General features: G+C 39.3%; 1 long non-coding RNA gene across 1 annotated transcript; it reads left to right on the top strand.

Moving 5' to 3' along the window:
• Positions 1 to 3,129: 3,129 nt before the first annotated feature.
• On the top strand, positions 3,130 to 8,288 carry LOC147796015 (uncharacterized). The gene is made up of 3 exons (XR_015423364.1): positions 3,130 to 3,279; positions 4,532 to 4,632; positions 5,416 to 8,288. It is a non-coding gene; the product is annotated as an uncharacterized LOC147796015 (long non-coding RNA).
• The last annotated feature ends 7,753 nt before the right edge of the window (positions 8,289 to 16,041 follow it).

Raw genomic sequence — 16,041 nt, 5'->3', positions numbered from 1 at the left:
ATGCGACTAAAAGGTCGGCTTTCGAGGCAAGGGAAGATTTTGAGCTAAAAGAGAACAGAACTGCACAAAAAAAAAAAGAAAAAAAAACACGCGCTTCGGTGTGTATCGCCTCAGTCAATCCCCTCTTCAGGAGTTTATTTGTACCCCCCCAACAATTGGTATGACCTCATGAATCCTGCTGTTTTCAAAATAAAAAAATCTATGATAGGTCTGGCTTTGTTTATTTATTCATTTTTTATTTATTTAATTACCCAAGATGATACGGTAGGCACGCCGTTGAACACGTTAAATAGAATTACTTTGCTCAGTATTTATTGATGTGTGCCAGACTTGGCAGGCAAACACAAGAATCGGTCTGATGTAGCAAAGAAAGACTTTGAGCATATCATCTCCAGGAACATTAACTCTCTTTAGTATACACAAATGTAGTCTTCGAGAAGTTCTGGAGACAGTGTCAGAAATGTGTAAATTCCACTTCAGATCCTTTTGAATGACAACACCTAATAATTTCAAATGTGACACATCATTCAAATTGATCAAGTTAATTGACAAGTCTTCTCTTGGTATTTCCTGTTAAAAAAAACTGTCATAGACTGCTGTTTAGAGGGCTTGGGCAAAACATCATTGTCATTGCACCAAACAGAGAGATTATCAAATTTGGGCTCTTCGTCATAATTAATAACTTACTTCATCAAAAGTCAGAATATCCACATATTTCCGTGTGCAAGAGCTCTCAGACACATCGTTGACAAGCACAAGAAAAAGAATCGGACCGAATAGACCGCTAAATCACGTGACATATAGCTATGGTGGGTTTCAAGCCCATAATAACCTATGTTTTGAGTGTTGTTTATAAATAATACAGCCAAGCTTCGGTATAGTATCCACCTCATTAGTAGTCTGAGTATGGTACCTACCGTCAGCTTTATTTTTTGGGAAATGATACTTATGAAACACTTTGCTATTGGTGGACGCCGTGTTTGTCGGTATTTAATACTCACCAAAGGTCACGTGACATAGCGGGCGTAATCAGTCTACTTTGTTACCTGCAGGGCATCACACTGGGTTGTCGAGAGGTATGTTGATTAAGCTATACGTTTAACTATGTGGGACTATGTGGGAACAACCGAACTTCTGACACCAAGGTTTTTAAGCTTTCGTATCACAATAGTATAGTAAACACGGTCAAATGCCTTGGTAAAATCATAATAGGCTCAATGCACGACAGTACTACACTCTGTTAATTGATGTGTTTGCTTCTCTCCGTAATGATTACAGAGGGTGGATTCGACAGATTTCCCAATCACTGGACCGATGCAAGAATTGTTTGCAACTGTTCAAAATTCTCAATAAGAAAGTGCTTGAGTTTTGCTTCGTTTTTCAGGATAGATTGTGTTATTTTTCCAAATCAGCCCCTCGATATCAGATGTCTTACAGCCAAAATTGAAGGCGGCTTTAAACATGGGGTAGGGAGAGTCGATCCTATCTTTGCGTGTCAGACGTAAGCCTTCTGAGTACATTATAGAGCCCAGTGCAGACTTATGTCCGACCAAGAGGTTTGATGTCATTGGGAACAATTTGAACAAAAATATGGGATTTTATCGCTTGATTCACTTTGAGCCTGGTCTACAGACCGCACGCCCCGATTCCCTAGTGGCTAATATAAATATGGAACAAAAAGAAGCCATGCTGATGTAGAAAGCGTATATGATCTTGCTTTTCAATACAAATGGCCCTATACCATGACTGCTTAGATACCACCACTGCTGGTCTTCAAGTACCAAAACTACTTAACTTCCAGATCCAGGAACTCACAATTCCTGTGCTATATCACACTCTTCGAAAAAAAGAACGATCTATAGGGGCCTAGACACTTAGGTTCATAAATTCAGCAGATTCTAGTCTGTTGGGTTGATTCCAACAGCCTTTTCCCACTCACTGGAAGTTTTGGATCTGAGTTTTAAATAAATTAGCTTCCAACCCAGACAAGGCTTCCCTTGTGACCTCCAACATGTTCAGTCATAAACTATATAAAGGCAGTCTATAGGATTTATAAGATCTATTAAAAAATGCCTTCGGTTAACCTAAACTCATGATTATAACTAATGAAATAGGTACTTAACCGTAACAACAGTCTAAAGAGAATTTAGACTGGTTTAGAATTAAAGTTTCTTTAGGGAACTTTGGAAGTTTACCTCACGTGAATATATCATCTCGGTGTCATCCCTTTAGATAATGGAATGGTCCAATGGCCGTTTCTTTGGAGATCCGTACAGAATCCTAAAGGTGTTTCTCGAACAAATCTCCAATGTCGAGACATTTAGCATTCTGTTTTTCCAATAACAGTTACTGTCATGCCCAATATACAAGGATAGTTACCATATTTGTTTATTTATAAAGTGTTCCCGATGGGCACTGACGGCGTATAGCCTTTTTAGACCGACTTTTTTTGACCGTCGTACGTGCGTGTGGGGAGTGAACACTGACTGTGTGGTCGATTATTCCCAGTACTTGCACAAATCATGTACATGTACATGTATATCTACATGTACATGGTCGCGCAGTGACTGTGGTGGTGAATGCAGTTACTTCAAAATTCACTGCACGATGAAGTGTTATTTATTCGACAGATTCACTGCGTTGCATTGTTGAAGAGGAAACACAAACGTGAAGATAATTTCCCAACCACTAGTACTACACGAAACCATGGGGGGGAAAAAAGCATTTTTGAGGGTCACAATCAGTCCTCTGCAGATCGACCTCGCCCGGGCATTGTACAGGCGCTCAGGAACACTCTGTGGCCCATGGATTTTTGCGAGACAAACTTCACAAACAGCGCTTCGAGGGTTACAGCGTTTTCTTGATTTTTCTCAAAGCAGCTGATCTCAAAACATGAGAATATAGATTGCTGCCTTTTCTGATTTCTTGCAGGAACATATATTTGACTAATTTTGCAAGTCTAACAGTTATTATTTTTTATATTAGTTGCTGAATGGTTCTTAGAAAGGAGACAAATAGAGGGGAACGAATAACCAGGAGGGGGACATAACGGGCAAGGGGGAGGGACACTTTGACCTAGGTAATTCTGTTCCTCCGGACAGTTTGACCGGAGGACAGATTTACCGTCTACAGCGGTGACGATCAGCCAGCTGTAACCTCCATCAATTTGAACGGATAGTTTAGTTCCTTTTGCGTTATCTTAGCAGTGGACAGAAAGGACAGGTTAGGCCTATTATGCTGCTAACTGGTATGTAGTATAACAGGTGATACAGAATTACGGTGAGTCGTGGCGCAGTTTGAGCATGTAGCCTAGTAACATTACTAATGTGGGCAGAGACTACAAATGAATGATGCGACGTTGAGAATTTTATTGGGTTTAGTACGGAGCGACTGTCACAGGATTGTGGCTTTCCGGGACAACAGTGAGTGACCGGTGGTGGCGTTACCTTGGTCACTGGATTCGTTTTAGTTCCACATCGTGCGTATACATGTTTTGAAAAGATTTAATTTCGAAGTGGCGGCGTTTGTGTGCCCTTTTCCAGCATTCGAATAACGCATTTTTTGCCCGTAGGGTTAAGATTTGTGAATAACGATATGAAGTTGTAACTTCTCCAGTTTTCTTTTTCGGAGTAGTAATGCAGCGCATTACTCCTGACATTTATCTTATTTCTCAAAACCACCAGTGGCTAAAGCACGCATTTACCTGTGGCGCGGTATGTACTCATTGTTATGTAGGCCTATCTCATTTAGCAAGAGTCCTCAGCTTATATTGGGACTCGGACTGCTTCGTTGGCAGTCTTAGTGCTTTCCTTGCATATGAAGGCACCCAAATAAAATGAGCAGATTTCTTCCTGAATTGGAATATCAATATTTGACTGCAAGGAATTGAAATGAGTCAACTAAGACATCCAAGTAGGATTGCTTGAGTTAAGCCAAACTGCAGACGACATCAGTTCCGACTGTCATTTCAACCTGTGACGAACGTTCTTGCATTGTTAGGTATTGATTTATATGTGATAATTTTGAAGCACAGTTATAGCATTTTAAATTCTTGTTCAGCATTCCACCTTGCTGAGTTCGGCGAATTTTCAGACGGGTCGGATAAATAAAGTTTTTATCACTGCTTACGGTAATTCATAAATATCAGTGTTCTGAAATTATCGAAGCCTTAAACCTGCATTATAGAAAATACATGCAGCAGTATAGGTTATAGGCCCAATGTATCCACTTGGGCTTTAGGTTCATTTAACATGACCGCGGGAAATTTAACAGATGTAGACATTTCTTCATGGTTGTTTAACAACAAAAAGTAAATGTATACGGACCGAAATTGGGTAGGCAACCTCTGATTGGAAGAAGCATGTCCTGGAAGATTAACATCCCTTTGCATGTTGGAGTAATGTTTTCACACATTCCTATGGCCATACTCAGAGGGGAGGCATACATAGTAGCATGTACCCATACGCTGTATCAGTTGTAATTTGTTGACGTAATCCTTCTGTAATTGCAAAATTATTGTTTCATTCAATAGCTAACTGGTTGGCTTGGTGTGTGTTGTGTGTTGAATGGATCGAGGGGGAATTTGCTCACGTCAGTTGAAACATGAGATAATCGTCGGCGCCTAATAGTAAGGTGAGTCACGACTGTGTCATGGGTATAAGGTCAAATTGCGAGTCCACAATTACATTTGCTGATGTGCTTGGAGATCAATGGCACACTTTGTGCTGTCATGGTAAGGCAGGTCACGCATTAAACGCAGTGACACCTTCCCTGTCTCCCACATCAGTTCATGTCTCGTGCTTGAACAACTGCATGGACTTGGCTCGTGTATATTTAAAACATTCGGAGGTCTTCGCCCACCACACCCAAACGTAATGTTTTCCTTTATTGAACACTTTGTGATCATTTCATTTGCCTGTTGTGGTCATTGGCATACCGTCAAATAGGTTTCCCAGTGTCTGTAGTTACACGGCAGAACACGGTAATTGTACTAAACTTCATTTTTGCTATTAATTGACGTATGCACGAAGTACCATTTTCGGTCAAGTTTTCACTTAATGAAAAGGCTCGTGGTTTTAAATTTCGCATGTCTAACTTTAAAAAAAGGACATGGGAAGCAGAGTATAAGGTTATACTTGGAAGACTTAGATATCGTACCGTGAGTTTTGTCATCAGTACTTTAGTTATACACAAGTACTTGTTATGATGAGAGTCATATCCCTAATCACGAAATAAAAACAAGAAGAAAACGCAAAAAGTGTCAACTTGCAAAAAAAGTGCGACAGACGAGTCTGGAAGGCCGATATAAAAAATATACAGGTAGGCCTAACGTTTCAATACTGATATGTATACTTGTCAGCTTTTGTATCTGTAAAAATATTAAAGATATCTCATTTTATTGTATTTTTGTTTCAGCGGAATAGCGCGAGTGCTCAGGCTTGAAATCGAAGACGCCCGGGGACGTCTGTTTCCAGCCGACCAATTAGCCGCCAGAATATTGTGTTACTTTTGGCGAAACAGGTGCGAGGCTATTAACGCCAGGTGTTTAAGAAGCATTCCACGCAAGACCGTCGTTGCCAGCGATATGTTGCAATCGATCACTGTTAGAGTGGCAATGATAATAAAAAAAGACACTTTGCATTATCATCAGGTAAACAAGGAGACTCCGGCTTGATGTAACCATGCTCTTAAAAACACTCGTTAAAGTCATGTTTTACTGATGCCAAACCCCTTGCTTCCTTTGAACACTAATTTTAGTAAGACATTAAAATTTCTTTCAGCTTTAGTATGTTCTTCGTGGTAAACTCGGCACGAGATGCTGTACGAAATTAATTGACTTGCTGTGGCATTTTTAGGTATAAATTTCAAACTCTTTTCCTACCTTCGTACCACACGCATTATAAAGCATCTTTTTTGTGGAGCCCTAAATTAACGAAAGAATTAAGTGAAAAGTGCATCGACCTTAACAACCAAACTGATTTCGGAATTACCACAGGTAAAATAATGAAATATCTAATGTTACATATTATTATGAGGTGTCCGCAGATCTAAGATTGTGCTTACGTATTATGTTTGACGCCCACGCTCATAAGTCACTGTTGGCTGTGATATATTAGATCCATGGAGCCTGAAATGAGTGTTTGCCCTTGCTTTGTGAGTTTTAAAGTGGACTGTTTATTTCTTGAGACAGGTTGTTCAATAACATTATCTTGGTATATGCTACTCATTGCTCATTAGTGCAAGGCGGGATGGGATTGTTAGACTGCGTAGTCTCATTTTGCCCGCTCATTAATTTTTACCTTCAAATAATAATAATATGCTGTTGCTGAGCCCCGTGGACGACTTTTCAGACGCGCACTTGGGGTTTGCTATCCCAATGACCCCTTTTGTTGTGTGATTATTTGAAAATGTTGAAATAGTTCCAACAGACAGGTGACACAGTCATTTTGATTGAAGTTTGGATACCAGATCTGATGATTCCGACTACTGTACACGTATTCTCGCCCAATCAAGGGTCTGGTATCACCCAATGCCCACGTGACCAAATCTGAAGGAAGTCCTCCAGTTTCTCAAAATGGCCAAAATATTCCGAACTCGTCCCGTCCACATTCGGATAGTATCGTTGATGTTCGGTTATTCCCGGTCGTGTCTGCACGCATAATAGATATATATTTTCTCTTTAGGTTGTTTCCATATGCAACACAATGTTGCTCCCTTTCTACGTATTTTTTGAGTTTCCAACATGTTCTGAAAGTGACAACGTACATTAACAGTCACGCCACGTTGCGTCATGATCTATTTACATCTATGGGCAATACCTGACCTAAGATGTTATCAAGAGTACTCGTCAGGCAATCATTGGTCATGGAACAGACTAGTTTGTTTTGCAGCCAGAGGGCGTTTTGAAGTACTCCTTTCCTACTTTCCCAAAGTCTGTGCTTGGAGTCTCACCACAATAGCTGCAGTAAAAGACGCAAACCTGCTTCCACAGCGATCATTATACACGGGCAGTGCAATGAGTGTAAAAAGCGCCCTCTGTATTTTTTAATCTGTACACATCCAGAATTAAAAGACACAACAATGTAATTAGGAACTGTCATGGAACGAACGGAGGAATAAACAAAGTCATTAAGTCATTACAACTATTGCCGCACAAAAAGTTGCAGTAACTTAAAAGCTGCTATTTAGATGCAAACTGTGTTAGAAATATGCACCAAATAGATTTTAAAGGTTACTTGGCACAAAAGATAGCTTTAGTGTCCTAAATTCTACTGGTAATAACACGTACGTACATGTTAAGTTTACAGACCACTCTAAATTGCTGGAATTTAATTGAACATGGTTTGAGAATGCTGAGTTAATCACCACAGTTCACAGTTGACCGTATACGTGTTGGCACTCGGAGATCACGGATGTTATTCCAGGGCCATGAGAGCCATTTAAATCTGTACTGCATGTGCCACAATGAGGGTAGTGGTTTAGCCATTGCTATTTTTGTCCTCTTCTGTAGTTATTTAGTTCATAGAGAGAAACCTTCAAAGACTTCCACTACCAAGAAATATGACAATGTTACCTCAGCAACAAACTCTTTCCACACACCTGTAGATACATTAATTAACACATGATTTTAAGCACATAACTCACAAGAAACATTTAAGCTTTAAATAATAGATCTGGCCAGGAATTTCAATAAAAGTACTTGTCGGGGTGTGCATTCCTGTACCAGTTTCAGCCATTGAGTTTTATGCGTTCCGCAGCCGGAGTGGTACCGGTAGCTACCGACTTGATCTAACGGCAGTCAAATTAAACTGGCTAATGCAGCATCGCCTAAACAGATTGCCGCGTTCGGCTCTCTCATGTCCCCATGTCTCGTGGCAAAGCACATTAAATTTTATGGGCTTATTTCATTAAGAGGCTGCCTCTAAATTGGATCTGCTGGGAATTATGGTTTTACTCGACTCGTCCAAAATGCTAAAGGTGGGAGTTCAGGGCACTGTCTCTGAGAAAATAAAATATTCATTCGCGCAGAGCTGATACTTAGCTCATAATAATTGTACTGGTCTATTAACATAGCATGTTAATTAAGAGTGAAAACCTGTGTTTCAGTGGAATAAATCTAAAGGTATGAAAACTCGGATGTTAATTGCAACAGAAGTATTTGGAAGATAATTAATCATCATTCTATCTGCCACTTAGCTTTGAGAAAGACGATTAGCGAATAGGAATTATGTCTTGTAATCTGATAATAATATCTATTTACTTTATGTCACTTTGGCGCACCCAAAGGTTAAAGCTACACGGGATGCTGTCACTGAAGTCTCCAAAAGAAGCTTTTATATTTATCTTCTTTCCAAATATTCTAAAATCCGAAATATATGAGAAAATTTGCTTCTGTGTCGTGGTGTATCTGTTTAATACAGCAATGTTATCTCCCTTTTGGCAAAAAAGGCATGATGAATTAAACATCACTGTCCTAGAAGATTTGCTTTGGCTTGGACAGATCCCTATTCAAATGTAACGTCAGGCGACAAACGAGAAGGCAGATTAAGTATACCCTTCAATTTTCAATTCGCCTAAGAAAGAGCGGATTATCGATTTCCAGCACGTTTGTCAATTATTAACATTTACAAACACGATTGGATTTCTGGTTAACATGTAGGATTCGTTGAAAAGAGATAGAGCTTTTGAAATTCCATTTTTACAAAGATTCATTGCTTTTATTTTCTGACTTACGTAAACCTTTCCTGTTCGTTTTTATTTGGAAGTCTTATAGACTACATAGTGTAGTGCCTCGGAAGTCTAACACATCAATGATTTCTACCAAAAATTTATTACAATTGGACATTCTCTTTGAAGACTTTAAAGTAAGAAAAATCGTGTACAATGTCAATAGGGGTCGGTCAAAATTTAAAAATCGATGTAAACTCGCTTGATGTTGTCATCACGACGCCATTGCAATTCATGCTTGTAATCTTAAAAAACTTTATATGTAAAGTTTAAAAGTAGTTTGACTGCGGAGAGTGCTAAAATTAGTACTGGAAGAAAACAAAAGGAGTGGAGGAAAATTTTTAAATATATAGATATTTATAAATAATGATGACGTGATCATGATGCAATTTCGTATTTGCAACGATAGGACATAAAATATTTTCCCCATTAGGCTTCAAGAAGATCACACGTTCCGTTAACTGCTAAATAATCATAGTTTTTGATGACGTCATCATGGTGTCAAATTTCTGCGAAGGGTGCATAATCTACTTGGCTTTTAACGGTTTCGAGAAAAGCATTTCTAAAAATCTTGTTTTGCTTAGTAGATAGGTCGAAAAGAAAAGTAAAATAAAGTGATGACGTCATCATGACGTACGTTGCATCATATCAAACAAAGTTAAGTTGGACTTGTAGTTCCACAGATATTGGCCATTGAAAACAACAAAGTTTTTAACTTGGGTAAGTTTAATAAAGATAGAAGTTTTAACTTGGGTTAAGTTGATTAAGATTCAGGGTTTACAACAGTTTTGAAAGTGCTGTCTGGTACAATCATGAACAAATTTTATGTAATTTTGAGAGAAAAAGAAGAAAACTATAAACGGAAAAAAAGTCTTAACAAAACAAGGGCTTTACTACAACTTGTAGAAAAGCCACGTAGATGACACACACCAAACATATGGTAATGTCCGAAAATTAAAGCAAAAGCGAAGAACACAAAATAAATACAAACAAACGTAGCATAGCAAAACGAATAACAAACGAAGATGAATAATAAAGTAGGCCTGCTCGTCTTCCACGCCGTATAGGCGCTATTCACGATGCTTTGAAGAATTCATCATTATCATGTACTTCATAATGTACTACAAAATAGATGGCTTAGCAGTTTTATAGAGGATGGGGAAAGGGGTGGCAGGAAAAAAATATGCAGATAAGACTAAAAGACCCCGAAAGTTATGATTTGTCTTCCTATGATTACAATTTCCTTTTGATTGCAGGAATAATAATATTGATATTTCGAATCTATTTATAGGTAAACGATAAATGACATCGAAGGTTCCTGATGCCAAAAAAAGAAGTTTAGCTAAGAGGTTTTCCAAATTTGATTTTTTAAGTTTTACAACCCTGATTCCTCTAATTTCGTTTTACGCCGTAAGGGTCAACTTACTAAGGCATTGTGTTAGCCTAAATTAACACGAGTCATGATTCACCATGATTGGTGGGCATGGTATCTTTTCGGTGCAGACTGGGCAATCCATGAGCTGCAAGTTGACATTGCGGCAGCGTCACAAAAGGCGATGCTGGTAAATGTTTGTCTCCTGAAACAAAAGCTGCAGCCTTTCAGCTACGTGTGTGGGCAACAAGCGTCGGTCACGTACATACGCTTATTGAATTAATGAAAACGGGTAACGTGTCTGACTGAAGCCAAGTGTAAATTGTGGCTCCACTTGAAGATTCGGAAGACTGGAGGACGTAGGTTGTGTTTCAGGCGCGTCAAAAAATTGGTGCAACTTAGAAAATTAACTAAAAAGAAAAAAAGCAAAAGAACATTTGGTACTTATTAGCCCGGCCCCGGTATTTAAAGGTATGGTGGAGTATTTCTAAAGTACTTTATGAAGTGTGCAAAATCACCTAGGCCTATAGGCCTATGCATATTTCTTTAGGAACCTTAACGGCCGATACAAAGGGGTGAATTTTACATCCATGGGTGTCAAATTGGAGGGTCAAGGGGGCACTTGCGTCTTTCCCCTGATAAAAAGGAAGAAAAAAAACGAAGGGGGGAGCAAAAGAAATGAAAACTTGAGATGAAGGGAGATGCAAATCACCAACTGGCGCAAAATAGACCCACTTCTGTCGTTAATGGTTTATCTTTTTTAAGGTAAAGAGCGCCTCACCCGAAATCCACCCCCTGCCAAAAAGTGTTCCCCTATAAAAATCCTAGCGACGCCCATGATTTCATCACAGTGTATGCAGACTGCATTTATGCTACTTTAACAATATACATCGGTTCTGCTAATATGCCTGGAGTCATCAACCAAACGAAAGACAAACGTAGTTGCACTTGATATGAGCAACACTTCCTCCACAACAAAAGTGATATCGCAGCACGAGTGCTGAGAACGCATTAAAAGATTTTTTTCAACTTTCCTGCCAGCGCTTGAGGCAATGCGCATGCTCACCTCTCATTTCTACAGCCCGGAACTCTGGCGGAAACATGAGGCCACGGTTGCATGTTTATGCAAGGTGTACATGGCCCGACGCCCGCCAGAGGCAGATTGTGCAAGTAAGTATGACTATGAGTTGAATCGAAACGCCAAGGTGTCTTCACGTTTCGTTCATCATAGAAAGGTGTCTTGACGCTGGCATGGACCACGAGAAAACCTGAACCTAAACACATCTGAAATATGATTTTGTAAGTTCAGAACACATTTCGTAATGTCCAAGAGTGACATATTAATGAAAATTACCAGCCAAACAAACAGTAATAGTTTGAAATCAAATCTGGGGATATTTCCATGTCAAATAAAAAAAAGGTCAGATGTAACAGGGACACAAAAATAGTCACACTTTTGGACCCCTAATATCTGGAATTACCCGTATGCAACGTTCTAAATTTAGTAGCTACACTTGTTAAGTTACCAACATCACTAACTGTTCGCTCAGTTTAGAATTTCCTCTTCTATCCAGTACAGTATTTTTTGCATCTTGTGCAAGTTGTTAAAAAGATCTGAAAAAGTAAGGATACTATAAAAAGTTTGAGATTACAATCTTGCAGCAGCAGTGAATATGAAAAAAAAGATGAGATCATTTAGAAACGCAAACGTTCAGTGTAGAGCATCGTTAACCTCTTATCGCAGATAATCTGAAGGGAATATTTCCACGTTGCAATTTGGCGGTTTTTTGAACGACATTTCACTAAAGATGTGAAGTAAAAGGTTAATGTAGAAGTTCGTGTTTGTTTTAGTCAAAACTAGGCAGGGATACCAGTTTGTTGACGTTGAGGAGTTTTGAGAGCTAGCGCCTTCGCTGCACTCTTCTGGATGAAATAGTCTGATGTTATTAAATGAAAACTGAGTGGATCCCGTGAAAGGTATTTTTCGAGGTTTTATTATACAGCAATGGAGAGGGTTTCACAATGCATCTGATACTAAACAAAGAGTATACAGGAAAGGTATGGAAAAAAGGCAGTGTTTGTGTGTTGTTCATTAACAGAAGCGTTAGAAATAGAACCTTGCAATTGGACCTGTCTTAGCTTTATCTTAATCATCTAATCTTTCAGTCCTACGTCCACACTGTGCTGCCTGAAGTTGAGAAGTATCCAAAGTAAAGTTCTTTCACATGTGCTAGAGTGTGTACGGCTGTCTTAGACTATAACTAGCCGGCTGAATGGCTTCAGTACCCTTTCAAGTCACCGGTTTGTTAAAATTCCAAGACTTTACTGAAGATTTTCGCTTCACCCAAAACATGAAATGTTCAATTTCTTTGTGCCTTGGGCTGTAAATTTTTTTTGCTCGTTAATTCCAAGATCGCTGGCTTCATATAAACCAGATTACATTTACCGTTAAAAATGGGGAAAATAATCTCTAATTTTTCGGAATGACTTCATGCAATAGTAGTGCCAAAGCCCAGAGGGATATACAAAGCAGAAGCATAAGTGGAGCCCCTGAACTGGTTATCATTACCAATAATGCGCTTTTATATAGAGATATACAACAATGTGTTGTAAGAAAGGAACACGTGACTGCGGGCAAGAGGGAACACCTAAATTCCAAGGATTAATTCATTCATTCACTGTTCATTCAACCGAACGAAACTATATTGAATAAAGATTGAAAGAGCAGCTTTATTTCTTGCTAAAACTAAACACACAAGCAGGGAAAACCTTTTTTAGAGATTAAAGTAATAGGCCTATATTTCGGTGCGGATTCATCAAGTATGCCTCTAAAACGACGCATATTTTAACGAAAAACAAAAAGCAAATTTTGCTTGATGTTGCTGTTAAATGTATGGAGTCGCTGTTCAAAGCCAACCGCATGCCTTAAAACTCTGGGTTTTTTGCACGGCAAGATTACTGTCACTATTTATCAAGTGATTCGTCAGCAGCACAATGATTGATGAAAGAGCAAACATCCTCCTCTACCCCTTCAAAGTGACATCATAAGCCCCTCTCAGTCGGAGCACGGCCATCTTAATTAATTGGACTGACTCAAAATACAGCCACGAGAGCTGGCTTCTCTATGGCACCAGTGCATCCTTGATGATGCAGACTGACAGTCAGGCTGTGTACCCAGTAATAACATAAGAGGGTAAAGGAAAAAATGAAAATAAAATTCGATCAGACTGACAGCAATTTTCCTGAGTCGAGTAGACCAATTTAATGGTGAAAGTTTTTAAGGAAATGTGAAGACAGTGCGGAATCTCACCCCGCCATAATCGCCAATAATCTCAACTTGTGCTCGATACATTTAGCAGTGTGAACTGTCAGGCACCGCAGTTATCCGGACCTTATCGGTATTGTAATCTGTTGTGTAGCAGTTGCGAAAGCAACGGAAATAGTCTGTAGAAACTAGGGGCTCTGATGTGGAGTTTTGTAACTTATTTTTAGCTCTGAAAGTACGAGTTACTTAGGGTATTTGACTTATCAGAGACTTTTATATGGGACTAATATTTTTTTAAGGAGATTTTACTGCATACCTACTGTGAATGACCGACAGTCGAAGACACTTTCCGACTGTTTGTTTTTGCATTCGATGTATCGTCGAAAAAACGTTTTGCCCGGTCTTATTGGGATGCTTTCCTCAATTCCCCATCACCAGCCCACAGAGTCACAGGAGTCATATTATTAGCAGGAGATTTATGTTGGTAGCGTGTTGTGCACGAAATTGGATTACCTTACAAATGAGATTGGCGCGTCTGGTTTCAAAAGCCAATCAGAAAACTACTTCGAAGATCTACGCAAGACCAGACGACTTTTTTATGTCGTGGAATCAGGCTTCTTGGGCAAATGCGACGTCAAAGCATAGGTAATTCTTCAGATTAAAAGAAGTCTCTACACACTCGTCGTGAAACAGAACGAAAATGAACGATGTATTTTTCACCATCTAAACTTATGATATGCACACCAACACATTTGACAACAAAACGTATATGTCTTTGCTCAGACGAAAATCTTAAGGATAATGAAGGTAAACAAGCAAACACAAAATATCCAGACGGGAACAAGCATTTTGTTTTACTGTTTTACGTTTAATGTGTCGAAATTTTGCCAAAAAAATAAGTCTCCATTTTTTCCTGTGAGTTTGTAGGACAGCAGATAAAACTACATCAATTGAAATACATTAATTCTGAACTGCTGAAAGCAGTCTGATGCAACTCAACGTTTTGTCAGTCTGAATTTTGCAACATGCATAAGCCGTCTGCGAAGTTGTTAGCCGAATAAAATCCAAAAAGCCCCATATCCCCGTAAAATATGGGGGCTATCCGTCAGGAGGGGCAATCGAGAGCGAGAGCTACAGGGCCAATAAACCCGTGCTGATGAAAGCACTCTCCAAACGGCAAAAACACAATTTGGACATTTTGTATGTTGTACGGCCCCTATTTACGGGCACATTTCTTTTGCCCGGGTGTGGGTGTTTATTATTGAAACGTGTACTTCATGCAATGCATGATGCTTGCTATAGCCGTTATGGCTCCAGTAGATGAGCATCGTAAAATTCGATATTCGTGGAGAACTTCAAAAGTTGCATTAATCTGAAACTCCCAACCAAGCATGAAAGTATGCAAAAAGTCACGTGTAGATTGTTTTGTGTTTATAAAAGTAATAGCCGTTTAGCTGTCTTCTTCCAACTTCCTGGATTGAAATTAATGCGAGGGTTTAATTTCATTTTATTTAGTGTTCTTACGATAATAGCAGCACATTTTTAGATGATTTCTCACAGTTACTATATAAATAGACATTTACAAATTAAAAATTACTCTCAACTGAATATACAGACTACGTGGTTTTAATGTGAGGATGGACAGAAAGCTGTCATGTCTTACTTTTTGTATATGCCTAGGCGAAACATGACATCAGTGTTTAATGGATGGTAGCAACTGATCGGAGCTGTCTCGATCAGTTATTCTATGCTGTAGCCAGTAAACACTCCGATGTGATTTGCAACCATATTGAATAAACATGCCAAACACTGGAGCTGCTCATCTTAATCGTGTTTGAAGGAAGTAATTCTGAATCAAAATTCTGATAATCAGAAATGCAATGAAGGGATAGCGTTAAACAAGATATATTTAATCCATCTAATTGGAAACATAACTAAGCAAACGGACATAAAGAGGAATTTGTACTTAAAGGAAAAAGTGTTTTCTATGCTTAACTTTTTTCATCAACGCACACGCCTGTTATTCCGAATTCAGTATAGAGAATTGCAACAATGTGCCTTACAAAAGGACATTAAACTAGATTTTGGTTCTAAGCACAAGTACCTGCTCACAAAGAACCGTCTTTGACAGGGTTGAGGCACTGTGCACCCAGCACTCGCGCAAAAGCCCATTCAAGTACATGTACACATTTCACGAAAGTACTTGAGTCAACTTTGGACCAGAGCTTTACAGACACAAGCAGTGTGTCGTCCAATGGGATATGGACATAATTGCTAGGATAAAATACTCCTCCATGGTTATTATTTTTATATATTTCTGGTAATGACACCAAGGATGCTCAAAACCGCCTTAGGCACTGTAGCTCGCAAAGCCTGAAGAAACCTGTAGAAAGGGAGACAACGAGAAGCAGTTACAGTTTTAGAGGTGGGAGGAAAACCCCAGAGGGGTATTCTGGGTAAAACCCACGGAATCAGGTAGGGACTAAAAACCCAATCCACATGTGGACCGGGCCTGGATTCGAACTCAGGACGTAGAGGTGGAAAGCGAGGAAAGAACCACTACGCCAACCTGACTTCAATTTGGTATCTAAAATTACAGTCATATCTCCGATGAGACCGTGTTGGTAGTTGGTATGGGGGCGTTAAATTGGGTATGCCTCTTCTCCCTTGTGATATG

Source organism: Acanthaster planci, linkage group LG19 (genome assembly GCF_054643075.1).
Source record: "Acanthaster planci isolate LZ-2023a linkage group LG19, COTS_SCS, whole genome shotgun sequence".
NCBI lineage: Eukaryota > Metazoa > Echinodermata > Asteroidea > Valvatida > Acanthasteridae > Acanthaster > Acanthaster planci.
The sequence above is the reverse complement of the archived record's forward strand: the minus strand, read 5'-3'. Positions and strand labels throughout refer to the sequence as shown.